General features: G+C 38.0%; 1 long non-coding RNA gene across 1 annotated transcript in view; it reads right to left on the minus strand.

Annotated features, from left to right (window-relative positions):
• LOC141972924 (uncharacterized) overlaps window positions 1-22,854 on the minus strand; it is a 153,734-nt gene that overhangs the window by 2,422 nt on the left and 128,458 nt on the right. Inside the window, exon 3 of the long non-coding RNA XR_012635449.1 lies at window positions 782-886. This is a non-coding gene — a long non-coding RNA (uncharacterized LOC141972924). The remainder of the gene's footprint in view (window positions 1-781; window positions 887-22,854) is intronic.

Consider the following 22,854-nt stretch of genomic DNA (forward strand, 5'->3'; position numbering starts at 1 on the left):
TCTCAGTTTTTAACATTTTCTTTGCCTTATTCCCTTAGCACAGCATCACTCATCTTTTACATTTTCTGCTGGTTTATCTCTGTGAGAAAGAGGTGTAAGTTAATTTTTCTCTTGGGATAGAGATGTGTAAAAAGAAAAACTTCCAAACTTCCAATTAATGGCTGGAGGCAACCAAAGGATCCTCTTTGTCCCAAGATTAAAGGACTGTTGCATGCTGAGAGATGCTTTCAGGCTCTTGGAGTTTGCACCTGAAGCCTATCATTTAAAATATTAGCACCTATTAGGTTGGTTGAAAGAGCAAGGCCTTCTCCACCTCCACCTGAATCCATGAAGAAATTCCTCAGTGTCTGCAGAAAAGTAGTGTGCTGCTTCCTTCACAATGCTTGTCTTCTCCTTCACAGTGCTGTTACCACATATTGTCCTGTAGCTCAGAGGGAACTGCTTGGTACTTCCTAAATTTCCAGAATCCTTTTACTTATGTCTTCCTTTCAGCTAATATCTTTTTGGACGACACAGGTACAGAGGTAAAGGTGACACAAACACACAGTTTGGAGGAGGGGGCATCTCACCACTGCTGTGTGAGGGGATGGATCATTCTTGCTTTAGTGTAATATTCTGTAAGGATCAGGGGATCTTGTCACTTGGGAAGGCTGCAATGGCTTTTTCCTATTCTGCTTATCCCCTCATATACTTTCCTAAGGTTTTTCCATTGTGGCTGATTCACATGACTAGTGCAGTGAGGTGTGAGTTATTTCCCAAGTTCTTTCTCTCCCTACAATACCTTTTGTTTGCCGTGAGGGATGCAAGGGTCCACAGTCTTTTGGCCTCATCCTTCATTCAGCGAGTCTGTTCACACATCAGCAAAAGTACACAGCATTTTTCAGACCTGGGGTAGACAGCAGAGATATTAAAGCAGAGCCACATCAGATCTCAACACATTTCTAGCACAACAAAGTGTCAGAGGAGGACTTCTTTGGTTGAATTTCAATCACAGAGACTGTGGCTCTCACGCAAGGCACCATCACTCAGTCTGAGCAACTGGAAAATAATACACGGAGATGATTTTGCTCAGCTCATATTTTAAAAATGAGCCTGTATATAATAGCTTTCAACTTGCTGCTGGAGGAAATACAGGGTCCCCGAGTGGATAGAAAGGAGAAACTAAAACCACAGACTGTAGGTGCTGTGCCAGGAGAGGGTGCCCTTTCTCAACATGGGTCCCTCATCACTGCAGGGCTCTGAAAGCCCTTATTTCACTCTAAGAAGCAGAACGTCAAATATGGGTTGGCTTTAAGGACTTGTTCACTTCGCCCTGTGCTGCAGTAGTCTGAGGCTTTTCACCATCTATCAGAGGCTGTGGCTGAGAGTATCAGGATTTTGGCTGACAGTCCTTGTGAGAAGCATGTGCTAGAATAGCAACCACCTCATTCCTAGCTGACATTCCCTTGTAAGTCTCAAGCTACTCCACATTTTTATGGCTCAGGAGTCTTCAACTCTATAACAGGACCTGTTGTGATGACAATATCTAACACACCCTCTGCAAAATCTAATGAAAACCAATTTGTGCTCTAAAAAGTGTACCTTGCAGCCTAATGACAATGAAACAGATGTGTGAGACAGAAAGTTACACATAAGAATGGTGACAGAATGGTGCTTGCCACATACCCACTGCAACAAACAGGCATTTCTCTGCAGGTAACCCAGAAAGAAACTCCAGAAGCCTGAGGTGGTGTAACTGAAGTGCTGATGGAATTTTTTCCATGCCTTTCAATGGCATATGCAAGAAAATTAGGGAAATGAATATGTGATGTTTACATCGCTGAGGAGTATAGGATGGGCATTCAGTGGTGCTTCCCTGTGAAGTTGTGGTCATGGCCAATAAACCCACACTGCATTAAACCTGAAAATTTTTATATGAGCATTTTGTGAAAAACTTTTAAGAAAGAAATTGAGAGAAAAATAAGTATATCCCTATCACTTAAAACTGACACTGCAAGGTACTTTCTGTAAGAATGAATGCTTGCACAACATTTAATTTTGCACGGTTATGTGTCTTTTTAAGAGAAAAAGAGACCTGTCTCTCTCTGATGAGCAAATAAAGCCATTTCTGTAACTGCAGACATGGAATGGTACTTTCATGGAATGGTGCAGATGCTACCAGATGTAAAACTGCTTGTCACGCACAGTGGGGGGTAACTGCAGTTAGAGTTAATATGTAGTGTTTAATTTGTTTAATAAAAAGTTTGTGCAACTGGAAGTTCTGTATAGTGACTGATGTGATAATATAAAGGAATTTTATTATTTGTTTAAAATGGACTGCAACAAGATGAATGATTCATGCAGAGGTGTCTGTGAGCAGCCAGCTTTGCACAGTTCTGCTCTGAAAAGGTCTGGCAACACAGATACCTCTTTGTATCATTTCTTAACGGCTTACACCACTGTCTAATACCACCTTGATAATGGGTTCAGTGCTGTAAATGCTACTGATTTTTCTAAAACTGAAACTGCATCCCCAAAATAAGTTTGACATCTTTGATCTGAAGGGATAGTTCAGAAATGTGTTTCTCCCCCGAAATTTGAACAGAATGAAAACATGAAATGTTATACAGTAGACACTTTCTTTCAGCCTGAGAAGTTCAAGTCATCTTATTTCAGCTGACTGTAGGTTCTCAGGAGGGACAAGTTTAGACGTTTAACCATACAGGGATTTTCTACATTTGATAAGATTGTTTAAAATCAGTCTCTCCATAGGAAGAACTGAAGAGTGATGCCTGTTAGGCTGAGGGAACTGCTACTACATGTAGAAAGATTTTCGTCATTACTTCAGGAAAATCATTGGCTCCCTAAACTGCATCTGTACATTAGGTGCAGAGTGTTGTTGTCCTCCAAAAGAGAGTACCTAAAGTCTGATACAGTCTGTAGAGAAAGGCAGGTGATTTGGGACTTTCTAGATAAATATGCATTTATCTTGGGCACCAAAGGTAAGTTCTCCTTGTAGAGCTTTCACCTGCATTTTCACTCAGACTAGACAGGGAACTTCTGCACTTCTGAAGTCCCGCTTCCATGAGCATGGACAATTGAGATGGAAATCAGGCATCCCAGTTCAGCCAGAGAGACCAGGTCCCATCTTTTACCTCCTGCAGCAGACATGCAATGGTTCTGGAGCTGTCACTGCCTGGTGCAGTAAAAAGCAGGGGACCTTAACATCTACTTACTGGATTTCCCACCTCAGTCAACCCAAATGTCACCTGTGTTGGCAACCTACTGATTCTCCTTCTGGTTTGAGGACAGTCTTCCAAGATCTATTTCTACAATTAAGCAGAAATCGCAGTCTATCCTTCTAGCTAAATTAAATTTCTTTCCCTTTCTTGCCTTTACAAGCCAATTAAACCACTACTCAGACACCACATAAGCATCATGTTATACTTCTGAGGCAGTTAATCATAATTGCTTGTGCCAGGTGATTCATGAAAGAACAGATGGGTCAGTTGTCTAACATGTCTCACTGAGACAGTGACATAACCTTGATTAGACCCAACAGCTTCCAACCTCACTGCTGTCAATATTTGGCATCTTCATTCCCAATCTCCTATCACTTGTACTATTTAGCTGTATCATGTGCACTGAGTAACTATTGGCTTTATAATCTTACTCTGCAAGGACAAAAACAGTTTTTCTTTGTGTGCAGCAAAAGTTTCCCAAACCAAAGTAGCCCTGAGAGAGTCGAGCTTAACTGAGCTTTACTGAACATCCATGAACCTCTACACAGATGTCCTGAACACCCAACAGTGAGAAAACTTTCGAATGGAATTACACTTAACAAAACACCTGAATTCAAACATGCTGTCTGATTCGATAGTAAGCCTGGCTATTTCTACTTAAGAAGTCCTAATAGGTCAGATCATTAATTTTTCTTAAAAATAAATTAAAAATTAATTATGTTTGGAAAGAAGAGCTTAAAGAACTAAGGCTGAAGGCTAAAAATGCCATGAAAGAAACAAAAAGCACCTTTTGTTGGGTTTTGGGTTGTTTGGGTTGTTTGGGGTTTTTTTGTAAGAAAACCCCTCATGATCTGTATGCCCGTGCAACTGTTTTATTTGCTTGCTTGAAAGACTCACACAGCCAGCAGAATTTCATTGATCATTTCTCATGCTACTTCTTAATTAGGTTAAATGGAGGACACAGTAGTTTGTTTTGGTGCTGTTGCAGTACTGGAGAGGACTTTGGTGTGACAGAAGAAGTACTGATCATCCTCAATTCCTTTCCCGAGAGCTATTCAAACACTTGCTAGCACATTTCTAGACCAGATCCTAATTTCTGGGGAAACTTGAAAAACTCTGGTGTTAGAGGAAATCTCTTGAAATTTTTTTCTGCATTTTAATCTGTCAAGTGTTAATTGTTAAGTCAATTGATTTCAGGTAGCACACATATGAGTAGGATTAAGGTATAGCCTTCTGTATACGGCAGTGATTTTAGAGTGGTCAAACTCTCCCCCTGCCCTCAATACTCAAGGATGGAAACAAAAGAGATTTAAGAAAAGTATTATTTTAAAAAGTAAAAGGCTGCCAAGCTACTTTATAATGATATTATATGATATCAGACATAGCAGCTTGGCAGAGAATGAGTCCACTGTGATTTTTACTTCAGAGTGATCCCCCACAGACTTTTTGCCTATTTATCTCTAAATTCTTAAAGAGATTCTTCATGAAGTTTTATGTCCTTACCCCCATTTGCTATCTGTGAAGTGTGCCACCAGTGGTCATAGTTTTACCCTAGCATACCAGGTCCCACTGCAACAGCTTAGACAGAATTATTTCAGAACAGGCTATTACTATATCCTAGAAATATTTTGATGATCAGGCAACTTTCAGAATGCTGTTTTGTAGGGGAAGACAATCACAACACCTTAGACTGTTTTTGAAGAGAAAATACCAGCAGTGGCCTGGTGGCTTTAGAAGATAATCTTTGGAGAGTCCTCCCAGAATTTAATGATTCAGGTCAGAAATCAAATCAACAAATAAAATATACGTGAGTCTTAAAACTCATTCTTTTAGGGAATCTTATCATTGCAGCTGTTGTTAGTACTGGCTCAGCAGAATTGATTTCAAACTAAATGTTTAGTTTGCTTTTATTGGTATTGCTCTTGCAATGACATCAGGTATTTGATTTTAGTTGTCTTTTCCCTTGTTTTGGTTCACAAATAACTGTCAGAAGCAACTCCCCAGGTCCTTTGTTTATCTGTCTTCTCCTGATTAAATGTAACATTACTGTAGACTTTAGAAGATCACTTTCTAAGCAGAGGTCAGCAGCAAAATAGAGAATTTTCTTCTAACGTATTTCTCCCCCTTTTAAAAATCAGAACTGGATGTCTTCATAGTGCATGTGCTATCCCCCGCGCCCTCCCCAGAGTCATGGACTCTACGTGGAATTTAATGAGTAAAACACTTAATCCTGAAGCATCCTGGAGATCACATTACATGATTATGTAGTCTTTTTCCATTTGGAAAGCATAGAGTTTTATTTTCTATGACAGAGAAAGACTTTTCAGTATTCACTGTTAAGCTGGTTTTACCCGTTTCACCAAAACAACTTTAACAGTGCTCTCTGCATCAGCAGGTGGGTCCAGTTTGCTACCAAAATGACTATTTTAAATCAAGACCACATCTTTTTCTTTGTAGCCATCTGTCCATCACTTAATCAGAAATAAAAGTGACCACAGAAAGGTATTGCCAAACATTTAACATATTTCCTCTATATACTGCAAAATCACAAGACAACTGTTCTTTAAAAGTCTGAATTTCTACATCTGGTTTGAGTCTCAATTGTCAGCAATGAAGAGTTCAGCAGATAAAAGAGCATTTACCTGAGTGGTTATTTAACTTTGCAAGCTCATTAATCAAGTAGGACAAACCTCATTCAACAAACAGGTGTTTAATTGAATAGGTTTTTTCATCCATCCAATTTACTTTAAAATACCCTGTGCTAATTAGTTCACATTACTCCCAAGTTGATTTACAATCAATTCAGGTTCTTCACAAACATTGTTGATGTTTTTAGATGAGAATTACACAACAAATAGAGAAACTATAGTATTTTGAACTGATCTCAATTATTGTCGGGGTGCTGTAAATGTTGAGGCAAAATACTAATCACATAATGACCAAAAAGAGCAAGAAAAAGTGGAACAAAAACCTCTGCAGAGGGGGGAATGTCCTGCTGCATTGATACCGTATCCCTCTCTGATACCATGCAGAGTTTGTAGCAGGGGGCAAGGAAACGAATTTGAACGGTCTATGAGAAGAAAGGGAACCTAAAGGGGTTTTGTGATCAAGGATGAACACTATCATAGTCTTCAGTACATGAGCCTTGAATCAGCTTTGAAAGGACAGGCAACAGTGTGGAAGACCCTGGAAAAACGGAACCTTAACAATCAGAGGACAAGCAAAAAGTCATGCCATGTATATGGACATATAAAGTGACTAGCTTGTAGGCATTTACCTTGGAGGTGAGAGTCCTCACACGCAGATTTCCTGGCACCTACTCCAAACCCCCATCTTGCAAACTCCATACTTTCTTTTTGTTTCTGGAAAGGTTGCTAGGTGCTCCAGTATGAAAATATTCTACGTGATGGGATATCTATAATATCTCAAAGATTTTAGAGGAAAACCAACCATCTACGGAGAGAAAGGCCAGCTGCCACTCTGTTCTGGTTTTGAGAACTGCATGGTTGGGGTTATTAGCTCACTGAAAATTATTTCCTGCTGAACAGTCAATGAAACTCCCAATAGTTTATTTCAAATTGGTTCTGAGCACAAGCATGTGGGAAACAACTATTAAGTTACACGGTGATAACCTGATTGTAGATTTCTTACCAATACTATATTTTTGGACCTTGATTCCTTTTGATTTTTAAGTCAGCCTGTGATTTACATATGGTAGAAAAGTCTATAGTAGGAGAATTAATCAGTTTCCTAATTGTGGCAATTGCACCAGAATCCCAGACACATAGCAACTGCCTTTAGAGGTGAATTAGTATAATAACTACCTACTGAAGAGCAAGGTGCAAAAATGAGGGATTTGAAAGCAGTGTGTGGTACGTGGGGAGGAGTTAGAACACCAGAATGAGTAATTTCTAACTCTTATCTTGATTTTAATTCAATAACTATGCTTCAAATGTAGCACAAGCAATCACTTTGAGATGTCAGCTGCCTTAGATGGTATGTTAGGTGAGCAGAGAAGGGAAAACAAGAGGGCACATTTTCAATGTCAGCTTCACCTTAAGCTGTTTGGGATGCTGATCATCAAGAATGAACATATATGATGAGGACTTCTGAACTGTAAAGTGGAATATAAATCTGAGAGACACTGTTTTATGATACCACAGTCCTCAGTTTAACACAGGCTTTTGGAGCTGCTTTTTCAGCTCTGTAGATAAGAAATTATCTATACCAAGAGACAAGGAGATGAGTCGTCTTTTCAAAGGAGCAGATGGCAGAAGCATTGGAGGCATCCTACTTCTTTCTTCTTCTGTGGAAATAAATATATTTTAAAATGCTGAACCTGATATGAAGTTTATTTCAATAATTCATGTAAGTAGTATGCACTTGGAGTCTAGGAATTCCCATCACTTCTGGGCAGTGTCCACAGAGAGATATTGGAACTGAAGAATCCCGTGCCCTTCAAACTGTCACAGATTTTTTTTCATACAGAACGCATTCATTTGTTCTATCAGCATGTTTGTGGAGATGCTAGAAAAATGTATAATCTAAAAACAACAAAAAAATATAAAAGCAACCTTTCCTAGTTTGAAGCCTAAGAATCCCCTCAAGTCTTGGCTGTTGCTTTTTCTCCCCTCTAACCCAGCTGCTCTTTGACCTGTCTCTTCCTAAGTGGATAAATATATTTTAAATTATTGCTAGCCCCAGGGGAAACAAACTGGTTTTAGCTAGCAAGGAGATGCTTTTAGGAAAAGTCACTAATGTAGGTGGCAAAAATGGCAGGAAATTGTTGAGGACTGCAACAACTCAGATAGATCTGGGCCAAACTTAGGGCTGAAATAAATGAGGGCAACATTCAGTGTCTTCTTTGGGATATTCAGCCAATGAAGCTCTCTGAAATTTCCTGACTGAGCCTTCTTCTCATTAGGAATCAAAGAACAGGAACTTCCAGGGAGTGGTTTACTCTCATATGCAACTTTTGGTTTAAAATACATAGGCTTACCAAAGTTATTGTCTATAGAAATGTACAGATTTGGAGCTGTGCTCCCTACTGCCTTTTCATATCAGTACAATAGCAATGAACCATAATAATTCTAATTTGTTGATTAGTTATGTCAATTGGACTAGTTATGCCTAATTAGTGCCAAAGTTTGAGTGTAAAAGAAGTCAAACAAGTCCTTGGATTGGAAGCAGAGAGACAGCTTCAGTGACCTATGTAGGGACTTACCCACCATATTACAAACATTAAGAGTGGATTCCTGGTCTCTGTAGAGTGATTAAGACCTCCAGAACTGAAAGCCTAGGTGGCTTACATGGTTAAAAGAGGGAGCTAATGTTTCTGAAAACCAGTTAAGGGATTGCAAGTCAGGAGCCTACTTCTCTGCATTGGCTATAGAGGGATCTAAAGAATCTCAGTGGAAGAACTTAGTGAATCAGGAGACTATCTGGAGCCTGGAGGTAACTTCCAGGCATGGACAGATCCAAGGATGGTCTCAACACATAAAGTCACGTTCACATGCAGGGCTGAAGAAAGCTGAGGGCAGATGTCTCTCGGGATGGAGAGAGGAGGTTCCTTCTTTAAAATATGCTAGTTAGTGAGACTTCCCAGAAAATAGCCTTGTGTCTCCTGCTTCAGTTGTTGATCACAGAATAAGTGACAACTCAGTGCTCCTTGGAGAAGTCCCTTGCTTATCAGGCTGTAGTCTCTGTTTCTGGTCTCCACATCTACCTTTGTAAATCCTATACACCTTTCTATACACCAGTCAGAATCAGGAGGAACAATAAATACACATCCATATAGGGTGACATCCTTCTTGTCCTGCAGTCATATGTGACCTCATGAGTGAGATATATTCCTGGTATGCAGAAACAAGGTCTAAAAATCAATCAATCTGAGATAATCCCCTAGATAGGAATAAGAAGTGGACACTAATATTGATTATTCTTTCTGAGATCAACACAGTGCTGTTTCGGTAATTTAGACAGAATCTGATCAATCAAATCCTTTAAGGTGAAGTTCATCTGTCTCCAACTCCAGGCATTATGGAGCATGCATAATAAAATTTTATGAGGTGCCTAGGAAATATCATGGCCCATGACATGAGCTCTGACTGATGTTCAGATGTGTTTAGAGGGCTGGGTGTGTGTGGGACAAGCCAATCAACTGTTTTCTGAGACTTGCAGGACATGATTCATCTAACCTAATTTTAGATATCTAAAATGCAGATGATGACATCTGAGTCAGACACTGTAGTCTCCCTTTATAGACAATGGAAAGAGAAATAGGCATTTATAGAGTTCAGTTATTCTGGTGTAGTTCAGATATTCACCCTATGATAAGTTGATTCACATAGTCACACAGGCTGCAGCTCCCCACCAGAGAGACTGACTGGACTCGGATGTCTGCACTGAGCAGTTGAAGTCACTTTGAATTTTCTTTCTGGCAGTGTAACTGACACAACTAAGAAAAAACTTAGACTTGCTTGTGCCTCCCACTGTCCTGAAGTTTGTTATGCTTTTAAAAGTCTAGCAGACAAGGCAACTGCAAGGTAGGGAGTAAACCAAAACTGCAGTTGGCCTTGCTCTACCATTAGCAGGACAAGACCATGTTCTAATCTCCTGTAGAGATGTCCATATTTTAGCAAATTTTCCCAAATGCCCTCCACTGGTATCTGCTTATTTCTAACTTGTCCATATGCCGAAACACACAGCTGTCTCTTCTCCTGGTTATGTTGAATGGATATGCTAAATATGTATTACATTGATGTGTTTTTTATGGAAAAAGTTTGATTAAATAAAAGAAAGGTTTGAGTCTAGAAACAAGATGGCTTGAATAACTTATTGAGCTTAGGTGTCTGTAACAAAGTTAAATCATCTCTTTCTGTAGCCAAAACTAACCAGTAACTAACATATCCAGCCAGCCAGAAGCCATCTGAAACAGGCATCTGTCTATGGATCGGTTAGGCATGGCTTTCAGTTTAAGTGTGAATCAAGCTTAAATCCTATGGATCAGTTGCAAATTGACTTACAGATGCTATCCCTGTGCCTCAGAAATGCAACTGAATTTCTAAAGGAATGCAAAACACCTTTACTTTAAGGTCGTTTCTTCCCATAAGCTATCTGGGAAGACAAATCATGACCTCTCTTCCTTTGTGGTATGCCCCATACACCTATGGCAATGTTTACAATGGAAAAATAATACAAGGGAGAGAAAATGGAGTTTGTAGGGGGATTTTTTTTTTTTTTTTACTTTCTTCACAAGATTTCAGAGAAGGTCATTGGATCTTAGCATAAGGAAAGAAGAAAATAGGTGCCAGACTTTGAATCCATCAAAGCTGAAAGTGGGATTTTACATTGAATTCGATGGATGCATTTGGTCACTCACAAATTACATCTGCTGTCCCAAAGGTCTGTCTCATAGCAGTTTGCAGTGTAGCTTCCTCTCTTTGATTCTGTCTAACATTTCTAATAAACCAACACCTTTAATTTTTCATGGGAAACAAATGCCTCTGGTTAAACCCCCAGATGATTCCTGTAAATTCATACAAAACTAGGCATTGATTATAAATTACAACATTTACTCCATTCTGCAAATTGACACCATTTTGGAAACACGTTGTTTTGATCAAATCAAATAATTTGCTGAACAATGCTGCCTAAGTGATATTTTTTAGAAAAATTGAGTAATTAGGTCATAAACTCTTCTTACCTTTTATTGTTTGGATTTGTCTGACAGGTTTAACAATCTTTTCCAATACATTTTCCAAAAACTACATTTGTGATAATACCAATTTGTTTTGTAGGTAGTTACACAGTGAGTAAATAAATAAATATTTTCAATTAAACATTTAAGCTTCACTGTACAGAAGTGGCTTTTACTTACATTATGTATGTTTGTAATATGAATTACGGCAGTTATCTAACAAGATTTATTAGAAGTTTGTAATTGAATGAGGAAATTGCCATATTGCAGTATTATCAGAAATGTATCTGTAGAGGGTTAAAAAAGAAAACTTGAAGTTGTCAAAGTTCTGACACAGGTAACAATATTTTTAAAGATACAATCCAAAAATGTAGTTTTTATAGTTAATAAAATATAACAGTCCCTTGATATGTAAGATTTATTATAGACAATGACGTGGGTTTTTTTTCTCACAAGAATTGACACACTGAACTTTTATTTCCTTGTTTCTTTAATAACACTTTGTAATTCTTTCAACAATATGTAAAAAGTCTTAAAAGTATCTTAAGTATAAGGTGAAAAACAATGTTCATTTTTCATTCAGTTCTGTCATTAGTACAAAAGTCGCAACAATTGTAAACCCCTCTAGTTTCCCTGTAGATAGAGATCACTAGATCAAAGCTGTCAGTGTGCAGGACTGTTCATTTGATATATAAATTATTTTATTATATAGGCTATGATATATTATGATATAGTTATGCTACCATTATGGAGAACTGCTATATCTTTTTGTAGATATCTTTTTCATGAAAAAAAAAAAGAAGAATGATTCTTCTCTCCTGTAAAGTTTATTTGGGCTATCTGAAGGGCTTTCTAATGCTTCATTGAGTACTTTACCATTTTTTTCAAAAATGGATGTGGCTGATGGTGATTCATCTTGCACAGAATAATTAATTGGCATTTTCAAGTCATGATCAATCTGGAATGATGCAATGGGGATTATTTGCTTAAAACAATATTTCAATTATTGGCAGTGTGTGGTTTTTGTCATTATTTTGATGTGTAGTGGCAGAATGCTCTAAATAAATATAGCTGGAGATGCCTGATACAGAAAACAGGGAAAATAACTATATTCTGTTTGAAACCATGGGATGGTTTTCATTGAGTGCATGCAATGGACTCCTGGACATAATTAAACAGCATGTGGAATTCATAAGCCCACAAAGCTCCCTTCACAAAGCCTTTGCCCTAAAATACATAGTCTTAAATATCTTTAATGAAATCCTCAGAGCAACAAGTAACTCCCACACCCTACAAGTGGGTTATTAGAGTCTTCATAGCTTTGTGGAAGTTTTAATTGAAGGGCACTACTTAAAGGGACCATGTGGGATGACTCTAAGATAAGATTGATCAGTACAGGCAGAATTTTATTACAAGTGTCAATTAGATTGAAAAGTGTTATAAAAAAGATCATTTGCATAGCTTTAGGGGACAAGGAGACACATTATTCTGAAATCTCCTTTGCTGATTGTTTAGTGATTCTCTAAGGGTAACAGGGAGGAAATATTCCCTCCTGCAAGAAGAGACAGTAGCCACTTTCTGACCGGCTTTGATTTAAAGCTCGTTAATGAGATATGTGCAGCTAATTAAGAGCAGGGAGAATTTCACTATATACCACAGTGGAGAACAGCATTTATCAGAGAGGATTGGACTGTTGCCCTATGGAAGTTCAATGTTGTGCTACCAGGAACGATTCAGTTCCAATGCTGTAGAAAAGGGCAATATAGCAAATAGCTAAAGCTGGTTGAAGATACGTTTCTCCCCCTAGAAAAATAAGGTTGCGCTGACAAGGCAGTCTTTTAATGAAAAACCTCATTTTTGTTAATTCAACACTGTAAGGACAAGTTCTTCCTTTTCATTTTTACCCTTTATTCCTCTGGAGGGAAGGGACAAATTAGCAGACAGAAAGCCTTTGGCTATTGCAACTACATCTTTTTTGGTACTTGAGCTAGATCATAGGAATGTCTACAAAACATTTTAGTTGAGAGCAGAAGTATCCTTCCAAAACAAATCTTTCTGCAGTATCCTACTTCCCATACTTTTGTTTCCATCACAGAAATGGAAATGCGATCACTGAGACAAGCGTGCATGAATTAAATTTCTTTTCAGACTAAAACATGTCTGAAAGATGTACTCCAGGCATGCGCATAGTTTGCTTCAGTTGCTAATGAGCGTCCAGGCCCTGGACCAGTCTAGATGTAATCCAAAATAAAAAGCTTAAATAACAGTGTTGGGAACTCAGCTCCAACTGGTTTGTTCTAGCTGTCTCTCATCCTGTGGCTGCACTACTTGTTAATGTGGATACAGCATGTGTTTCTCTACACAGCATCGTCAGTCCTGGTGTGATTCATAACCACGCAGCCAGCAGTGCAGTTTGACTTTCCCTGTGGCATTGGAGACACACCTGCACTGACCTCACACATCAGACTCAGATCTTACAGAAAATCTGCTCCGTGTGACACGGTGAAGGCCAAGTGCAATACCCCACAGTGCCTAAAAGGAAAGCAGGTGCCTCTGTTTAGGCAGTGCAGTCCTGCTCACCATCTGTCAATTCATCTCCAGTTTGTAGGCACCCAACCTTCAGTACACAAACAGAGGCATCTGTATATAAGCTTGTTGTTTGTATTCCATTAAAATCAATGGAAACAATTGACCTAAATGTAGATGTCTTGGGCACCTACCTGGCTTCCAGGCTATTTGTCTTATCAGTTAGTATGGTGTAGAGATCACAAATACCATAGAATCACTTCAGATGATGAATCCCACCTTGAGACAATACAGTTAGCAGGGCCTGGAAAACCATTCAGTTCACCCAATAGTAGCTGTAGGACACAGTTCGGTTGCCTAGACATAGGCATGTGGTGCTCTATGAGATACCTCAAGGTATAAAAACACCTGCACAGGGCTGGTAGCTGTGGGAGACTCACAGTCTTCTGCAGCTGTACAGTAAGGTGAGATACAGTGCCTGAAATGAGGCAAGATGCCTATGTTTAGCAATGGCCTCAGAGCAGCACACTGTGGAAACAAGGATAACATATTTTGCCATTTGCTCTGTCACTTCCCTCCTGCATATCATCCAAATTTTTTTTCTCTCTTTAGAAGAGGTAGTGAATATGCATTGCCAGGTGGAAATAGTGTGAAAGTGAAATATTTTGGGAAAAATATTCACAAGAAAAATCAGGCTTCTGTCTTCAAAGTTTTTCTGTGCCTTTTCCAAAAGATGAGTTCCCAGCAAGACCCAGATGTATGGTAATAGAAAGTATGCCGCTCAGTACTGTGTGACTTTGGAACTTTTCTATGCAAGGGAAAGTTAGGCACATCTCATATTCCCTAGTATGGAATATGAATATCATCTCCCGGTTGTATTTTGTCTGCAGATCAGTTATAGTGTTGTTCAGGGAGATGAGATCACCTTCTTGAGGGAAATTACAAATAAAGATCGAGCTTAGAATGTTTCCAATACCATATATATTAATCTATTTATTTCATTTCAAATTTCATTTTATTCATTTTTCAGCAAGCAGATTGCAGTTTATTGTAAATTCGTATTTTTTTCAGAAGAAATTGTTTTATTATGAATATTTGCCATTTCTAAATTGTAGCTTTGGCTACTTACCTAGTCTCATACTGTCATTTCTCTATCATGTGAACTGAAACTCTAAAACTACATTAAAAAAACACGCAAATTGAGAGAAATTAGAAATACTTCATTTGATGCATTATAGGTAGCAGAGGGACATAGTCATAATGTGTGTTACTGCTACATACAGGTCTCTCTCCCCTGCAGACTTATAGGTGTTAAAGCAGTTCTTGTTATTCATCCCTCAGTGCATCACTTTGCACTTTGTACAGCTAATCTTTAAACCATTTTCTTTACTACAACTCCAGAGTCATTTACCAGTTTCTATAAAATATTGCAACATTCCTTTTTACTGGTGTGTATTGCAACTTCATGTCACCAGCAAATGTCATTTCAGCACAGCTGTATTTCTTGTCTAACACAGACACTAAAATGTTCAGTCTCAGATTCTTAGTAAAGACTAGTAAGAACCTCCTTACAGTCCAATAATACTCCTTGTAACACAATCCCATGAGTTGGCTGTATTTTATCAAATTCATCACTTTTTGTTGTCTGTGTGAAAACTTATTTTTTCATCAAATTTTTCCCTAGTATTGGTCATAGTACAAAACTCAGTAACTACTCAACAATTATTTCCCCTCTTAAGATGAAGGAATTTATTTTGTTCTTTTTTTAAGCATGGTAACTCCTTCATCTTGATTCATGAAAAACATTGTTTTGGTGGCATAGCTTATTTAAGTGGGTTGTCAGCTCAGCGTGACTTTGCTAGTGGTCAAACTGAACATGTAATTCTGAGAAACTAGAATTTAGTTATACACTTTCACTTGCTGTTGGTTTTGATCATTGACTAGAAAGTAACACAGACATCAGTGTTTGGTTTTATGGATGTGGAAGTGTGTCCCTCTGTGTGTGGAAATTAACTTCAGAACAACAGACTCGTGAAATCAGAAGAATGTTAGACGGAAGATGATCTAGGCCAGCCTCCTACTTGAAGTGGGACTATGGTCGAGGCTGGGTTAGGTCAGACGTGGCTCTGTCTAGTTTTTGGTGGACACAATTTCTCATGTATTTGCTTGAGCGCTTTAACTTTCAAGGAAAGCAAAAACAAATGGGTCACGAGTAAGGGTGATGTGAAATTCAGATTTGCATTTGAATGAATATTCGCAGATCTCTTTCATATTACTCCCCTGGGCAATGAAAAGTACAGGCACAGATTACTGAGAACTCTCTAGACTGACTGATTGGTATGGTTTGTATTTGCCATGTAAATGTATAATGTTTAATACTGTATCTATACAAATATAATGCTGATTGACAAACTTGTCCAGAAACAGTCATCTCCTAGGAGGAGGAAGCCATTAACATTTTAAAAAGCAAAATTCTAAAGGAAGGCTTTTCAGACACTGCAAAGGAAGGTGGTACTTTGAAACATGTGAAGGTATGAGCAGTCAATATTAAGGATTCCTTTGTTTTTATTGGAACAAAATTCAAGGATTTTTTGGGTTTTTTTTCAATAAGAGAAACACTTGATATGCAAACTAGAAGAATTCAAAAAGGATTGAGGAATAATTAATTTTATGATATATATTGGAACATAAAACCAGAACTGTAAATTGCATATTTAAATTTAAAAAAATGAGAAAATGTACAACATGTTAAAGAAGCTTTTAGCATTTGAGCTCCACAGAGGACTATAAAGGGGAAGGACACTAGCTCTGAATATAGCCTACTTGTTCACAAGTTTCCAGAGAGCAATCCTCTAAGTCAAACAATATGCTGCTGTTCAGGGAAAAAAAAAGCACCATTTATTAGGTAAGGTTTTTTACCTAGGTAACTTAAAGCACATGAGTAAGATATCAATTGAGATAGTTACCATTTATTGTAGTGCCTTGCCTTGAAGAATGAGAAAGTTGTTTCCATTTTAATGAGCAGTTGTAAAGGAGGATGCTAGTTCACACAGCGTCAGGGAGAGAATTGCTGATAGCATGAGCAAGAAGTATAATGAGTTTTGTTTTTATCAACAAAGTTTGCTGCATCTTCCAGTTTCCTATTCAGTCCCTGTGCACCCTTTTGTCAGAAAGGGTCCCTGCACCTTTCTTGATGTCCTGAATCTACTTTGTCTCTGTTGATCCTATATACCATTCTTTTCCTTTGGCATTTTGATTCCCTTGAACCTTTGTCTTTTCACTGTTTCTGCTCATCGCTTCCTCTCCTGCCTGCAAGAATGGGAGACATCTCAAAGGACAACCCAGGTACCATAAATTTTAAAATGATGGGGTTTGTGACCATCTTTCCTAGGTTCTGCTTGTTCAAAATAATAAAGAACAGCCTGACTGTTTTGATCAACTCTATAGAGTGCTTTCATCTTCCTCAAAATACTGAAGAAGAATAATCAGGACCATATGAAAAGCTGTGTTTGATTCTATCTGTTGGATGATCACGCAAACATATTACTCACCTATTATTTATTGCAAGACTTGTAGTTAGCCTTTAAAATTGCAGCTTTGTGAGGCTGCAGAAATTGATTCCTTGCTTTGCTGCATCCAAAACAGACCATGAACGCCATGGGGCAGGCCTGCAACTTATTAAACTGGCTTGCTTCCTATAAACATTGTGAACAGAGAGCTCTCTCTGTGACTCTTGAGCCATGGGATGACTCACTGTAACTTGCTCTCAGCTGTAAGGGGACTTGATGATGCTTGCAAGATCCAAATCCTTTTCAAAACATGAGGTGGTCCTGTGATCCTCCCCCACTGGCCAGTGACATGTAGAACAGTGCATAAAAGGTAATGTAGGCTATATTTGAAGGCAAGGTGTCATCCTTGTAGTTCAGCTGTGCCTAACCAAAAGTTGTTTTGAAATGCACCAACCTGGGGAGCTAGAAATGCAATTTCTAGAAGGCAACTTCGCCTCTTCTCTCTAGGTCTATAGCACTAGGATTTCTCCCTCATTTCCAGTGTAATCGATGTGATGACTTACAGATAAGGGTGATAATTCTGCTTCTCAGACTTGCCTGAGAGTCAATACATTTCCTGAAATCACAGCCTTCTTATCAGGAAGTCACTGAAGGTGCAATGTGCTTCATGATTTCCCTGGTAGCAAGGATGTTTCCAGGGTCAATCTATTTGCTCTTCTCCCCAACTTGTTCAACTGCTTGTGAAGTCACGACCTCAAATTGGTCATTTTAGCGATCCCATGTTTTACAAGCCTTCCAAAAACAAGGGAGAAGATGCCAAAGGTGATTTCTCAGCAATGGTGACTAGCACATGCATTCAATATTATTTGATACTTACAATATTCTAGGCCTAACACAGCAAGAGGAGATCTTATCAGCTGCCTGCTGCTTCCAGGCTCTCATGGATACTTATAATAAGCTTTCTGCCCCGTTCCTTCTTATTCTTTCAGCCTCCTCCTCCCCCCTTATCTGCCCTTCCACCCCTTATCCTCCCATCTGCTTTTAACCCACATACTACCTCTCCTTCTTCTTGGATTTCAGTATAGGTTCTCCACTTTCTAGGGGTACCTCTAGGAACTTTTTGTGCCCTGATCTTCTCTTTGGCCAAATATATTAGGCTGGCACAGGGGAAAAAAAGCAAGCAAAGTGTTTTCCTGTAGGCAAGGCTGAACTCACAAAAGAGATTGAAACTTCCACCAGGAGATTGGTCCTTGACGACTGGCAGCAATCCTCATATCTTTCATATGGCACACAGTTTTATAGTGCTATTTATTGCGATATGTAAAGTAATTTGTAAAGATTCAAATCAGTGAAATATCCCATTGATTTAAAGAAGACAGAGCTCCTCAGAGGTCTGTGGGCAGGAGACAAAGTTTCTCCTAAGACCACTTTGAGCCTGGCTCAAAGGCCACTGGAGGCAGCTGAAGTCTTTCAGCAGGTCTAGGATAAGCTGCGGCAGAGGACAAACCTTTCTCTTGGTCTATCTGTTCTATTTATAAATACAATTACAGATGCAGTGGAGTAGTGTTGCAGTGTTTGATTACTCACTGCAAACACACATATTTTAAATCTGTGGGTGAAAAATATAAATCCCATGGCAGGTCACTTTGTTTATTGCTGTACATAATTATGAAAGCCTAAAAGAAATCAAAAGGTGAAGTTGTTGTTTATTCTGTAGTAATTAATTGCTTAGAGGGAGGGTTTTTTAGGAACTATTTGCTGCAGGAAGCTTAATATAGCAGGCCTAATACTGCTTAATGTGTATTACACACACAAACATAGATATACTCCATATATTTTAAATACACTGTTTGAAATATGAAATCCGTTGCTTCTTCCTTGCAATTTCAGTCATTCATATAATCATATTCCAAGTTCTGTGTTTTTAATTGCAGTTTGGTTTTTTCTGTTAGTCCCTCCCTCAAAATACTGATATTATAAATTTATTTTTTAACGAAAAAAATCTTAATAAATGCTCTCGAATTTTGCAGAAAAATAAATTGTTTCCTGATTTAAGTGAACTCTCAGTGAGTTTTATCTGTTGTGAGCAGAATACACACGTGTTTTTATGCTAGAATCATCACATTTTACAAGGTTGAAAAGTGCATAACAAATAATTTTAATTAGTTTTTAAAGGACAAGTTGATTTTGCATTTTTGCTTGCTGCCTGAGAATATTGTGCTCATTTCTATGAGGCAGATATTTGAACAGCTCTTCCCTAATAAGGTAAAAGTTGTAGAAAACATGCATTTGAGATTTTGTAATTAAGTACTCAATTTGAGCACACTTACAAATGCCAGAGGTAATGATTCTTTGAAGTTTATCGTTCATAGTAATCTTTTCATACTACAAAAAAGGCAAGTAATACTGTGACCAAACAAAATTAGAACCATAAATCAGATTAGCCTTTTGCTTAGTTTTTCACCAGACAACCAGTTCAATAAATCACCCTGCATGGCCTATACATTATGCTTACTGCTTTTCCTGTATCTCCATCAGCACAACAGCGTGCCATAAAATGTTGTTTGATATATATGCAAAGTGTGTCAATGGATATTTTAAAAAGAAAAAAAGAAAAGACAGAGAGAATTTTTAGTATTTTAAATACAGTACTGTTTCCAGAGGATATTTGGTTGGATAATCTGAACTGGCTGTAGCAGTGCACTAGGAGCATGCAGTAAGTCTCTGCAATACCAGGCTCCTATAGATACAGTCAATCACTGGCTGCTTTCCTAAGCGACAGGGCCAACTTCATGTTTTGAAATGTGAAGGTTAAACTTTGTGAGTCCTTAAGTACTCCTGAAATAACACATCTACATTTTCCTTTGAAATTTCGTATATGTGGTATGTTCCTACCTATCTCTTGGTTTCACTGGTGGAGCTGGTCCATGACTGTACCAGCTGTATCCCTCCTCCATTTTGCAGTCTTTCACAAATGACCTGCATGCTCACACTTCCCCCAGCCTTGCAACACAGCCCTGCACAAGGTCACACATGTTTCAGCCCACACCTTTTGCTAAAATGAAGTAACTCCATGCATGCATTTTCATGGTATGGTCTAGAGACAGCAGGATTGTGAGTCAGCCTAACACAATATTCAGAGAAAGAGAGAGGTTAGGTAGTACTGGAAATATTATTGCAGTCAAAATCAAAGAAAATCTGTTTTCTATTCCCCACACTTCTAACAGTGAACAAACTGTGAAGCCCTCAAATTTGACTGGCAGTAAGGAGAGTTGATAAATGAGTGTCTTTTAACCATCCCAAGGTAATAATAAGGGATAAACAAATGAATAAAGAAATAAGAATTGGTCCTTGATGCATCATTGATTAGATCCCTTGTCTCCTGACTCCATTTCTATGCTTTTTATGTTATCTATTCAGTATCTCTAAATAGTTGGAAACAATAGTAGACACAACCTAACTACAAACTGGAATGATGAGTACCTTGGTCTTTTTGATTAACATTTCTGCCTTTGAAGCTGAGAGATTAAAACTGCTTAGCACAGAATATTTTTTAAGTACTGTTTTTTATGTGAAAATACTTTTTGCTGAAATCAAAACTGTTCTTAGGAACAGTGATTATGACGTAACTTTGGTTAGAAAGGTATCAAGGTGTAGCTTGAGTCTGTAAGGTACCTAAGTATTTGCAGGATAGGTAATAGTAGTGATATCAGGCAAGATGCACTATTAGCTATCAATCATTATTCATAGCAGTGGTAAATTGTTAACCTAGATTACAGGAGATGCTTAATCTGCATTTGTCAAAGGAGGGTCATACATTGTGATTTTGCGTGTCTTAGTTTAAGGTCTTTGGATTACAGAGAACTCCTTGTCACTTTTTTTTTTTTTTTTTTCCCCCAAACATTTGTGAATGGATCTGCTTTTCATTCTCAAAATTTCTTTTAGTAATTAATCCTAGAAATACTTGATATAATGCAGTTTGTGTTTCCCCTGTTAGCTTTATCTGAACAGTGTGCTAAGAAAGAGACATAATAGGTACTATGAAAAATGGAGAATATTCTCCTTTTTTCTAATATGCTTTTTGATTTTTTGAAGATATTTTTAACTGGGGATTAGAGTATCAAACAGCCTGAACACCCTCTCTTTTACAAAACGTTTTTGTTAACTACAGTACTTTTTTGTTAAATACATTTCTTTTATAACTAAATTGCATAGTTTCTCTATGAACCAGGGGAGTAGTCTTCCCCTTTCTTTCACAAATGAGGTAGCTGGGAAGCCATTCACTCTTGGCTTTATCCTGGCTGGGAATAGAAGCCAAGCCTGAAAAACAGCTGTGTGTCATGAGGATTCATGTTGCCTTAAATTAAGCATGCTAAATGTTGGCACTATTGGCAAATATTTTTTACTATCGGACATCAGAGAGCCCAGAGTGAAGACTGAACATGTTCTCCTGTCTCACAGCAGCTTCTGATAAATTGTTTAAAGGCTACATGAGCACAGAGGACAGTTGTCCTCTGATATTCTTTGTTGCAGTGGAAGAGCAGAACCTATCAACAAGCTATTACTTATATTATTTTAACCCTTGTAATGTAGGTGTATTTATGTCTCCTTGTTGGTGCTTACTTGGGAAACTTGGATTTGTTGCCATATACTGATTCATCCAAATTAATTTTTACAGTCCTTCTACTTCTTCATGACCAGAAGGTGATTTAGTGCATTTGAGATTTGAAATTAATCCTTTTTTTTGGCCCCTGTGACCTCCTCTGGAGACAAGTTTGTTCACTTCTGGTTTTAGGTCTTGTGTCCTAAACTTATCGTGGTGATAAAGACATTTGCCACTGTTCATTTATCAAGGATGTCAATCTCACTCTCTTCTCTAGTGTTAAAACTGTGTTTTAAAAGTCAGATGTTTATATGTAGATTATTTGTTAATATAGTATATTATTTAACAATGTTATATACTGAGAGCCTCAAAATATGTGAGCTATGAAAATGAACAAATCACAAAGGTACAGTATGGCAGATTCTTAGTGACACTGTATATTCCTGCTAGTATTATAAAATACTAGGTGGGTTGGGCATAAAACTGTCTGAATAAGGAAAGGATTCTTTATCCCTATTTTGATTTTTTCATGTATTTGTCTAAGGCAAAAGACTACCAATTATACATTCTCAAGGAAAAAAAATAAAAGTGAATATTGTTAGTGAAATAATTTTTAAAACATGAGATCTTGTTGTCTAATATTACCTAGATTCTCAGGTACTTGACTTTTTATCTCTCAGTCAGCCAACTTGAGCCAAAAAGTGGCCTAAAGGCTTAGATGTTCCAGTGGTTACTCCAGCACAATCTAATCTGTGACCTCTATCCCTTTGGTTTTTATAATGTCCTTATAAAAACATAGTTCATTTAAGCATGCTTAAAGTGCTACTGGCTATAATTAAAGTTCTGTCAGCCTTTCCATTATAAATCCCTCTTTTCAAGGTTTAATATCTCAGCGGTTTCAATTCCCACTGGGCTAAACTTGATACAGAAGCTGTCAGCATGAATGCAAATCCCTCCTACCTTCAAAAATATTTTCAATTCATAAAGTTGCTGGGTTTTATTGAGTCCTACAGTCTGCAAAAGTATTTCTGATTATTTTCCCCCCACCGCAAAATCTCTCACATTGTCTGGTCTCATCTTACATAGAGCAAGAAATAAATGTGTCCTAACTTTGAAATGCAGAAACACACTGATGGAGTTTCCTTTTTCCTTGTTTTAGGCTATAGGTAGAGTGCAACTTCTAACCATATTGAAAACTGCTGACTTCAAGTTAGAGCCCCAGACTGTTCCAGACTGCATCTGCTAGGATGTGAAAAGCAAAAGTTGATTACCTTAGCTATAAAGTATTATACTTCA

This window comes from Athene noctua, chromosome 1 (assembly GCF_965140245.1).
Source record: "Athene noctua chromosome 1, bAthNoc1.hap1.1, whole genome shotgun sequence".
NCBI classification, from domain to species: domain Eukaryota; kingdom Metazoa; phylum Chordata; class Aves; order Strigiformes; family Strigidae; genus Athene; species Athene noctua.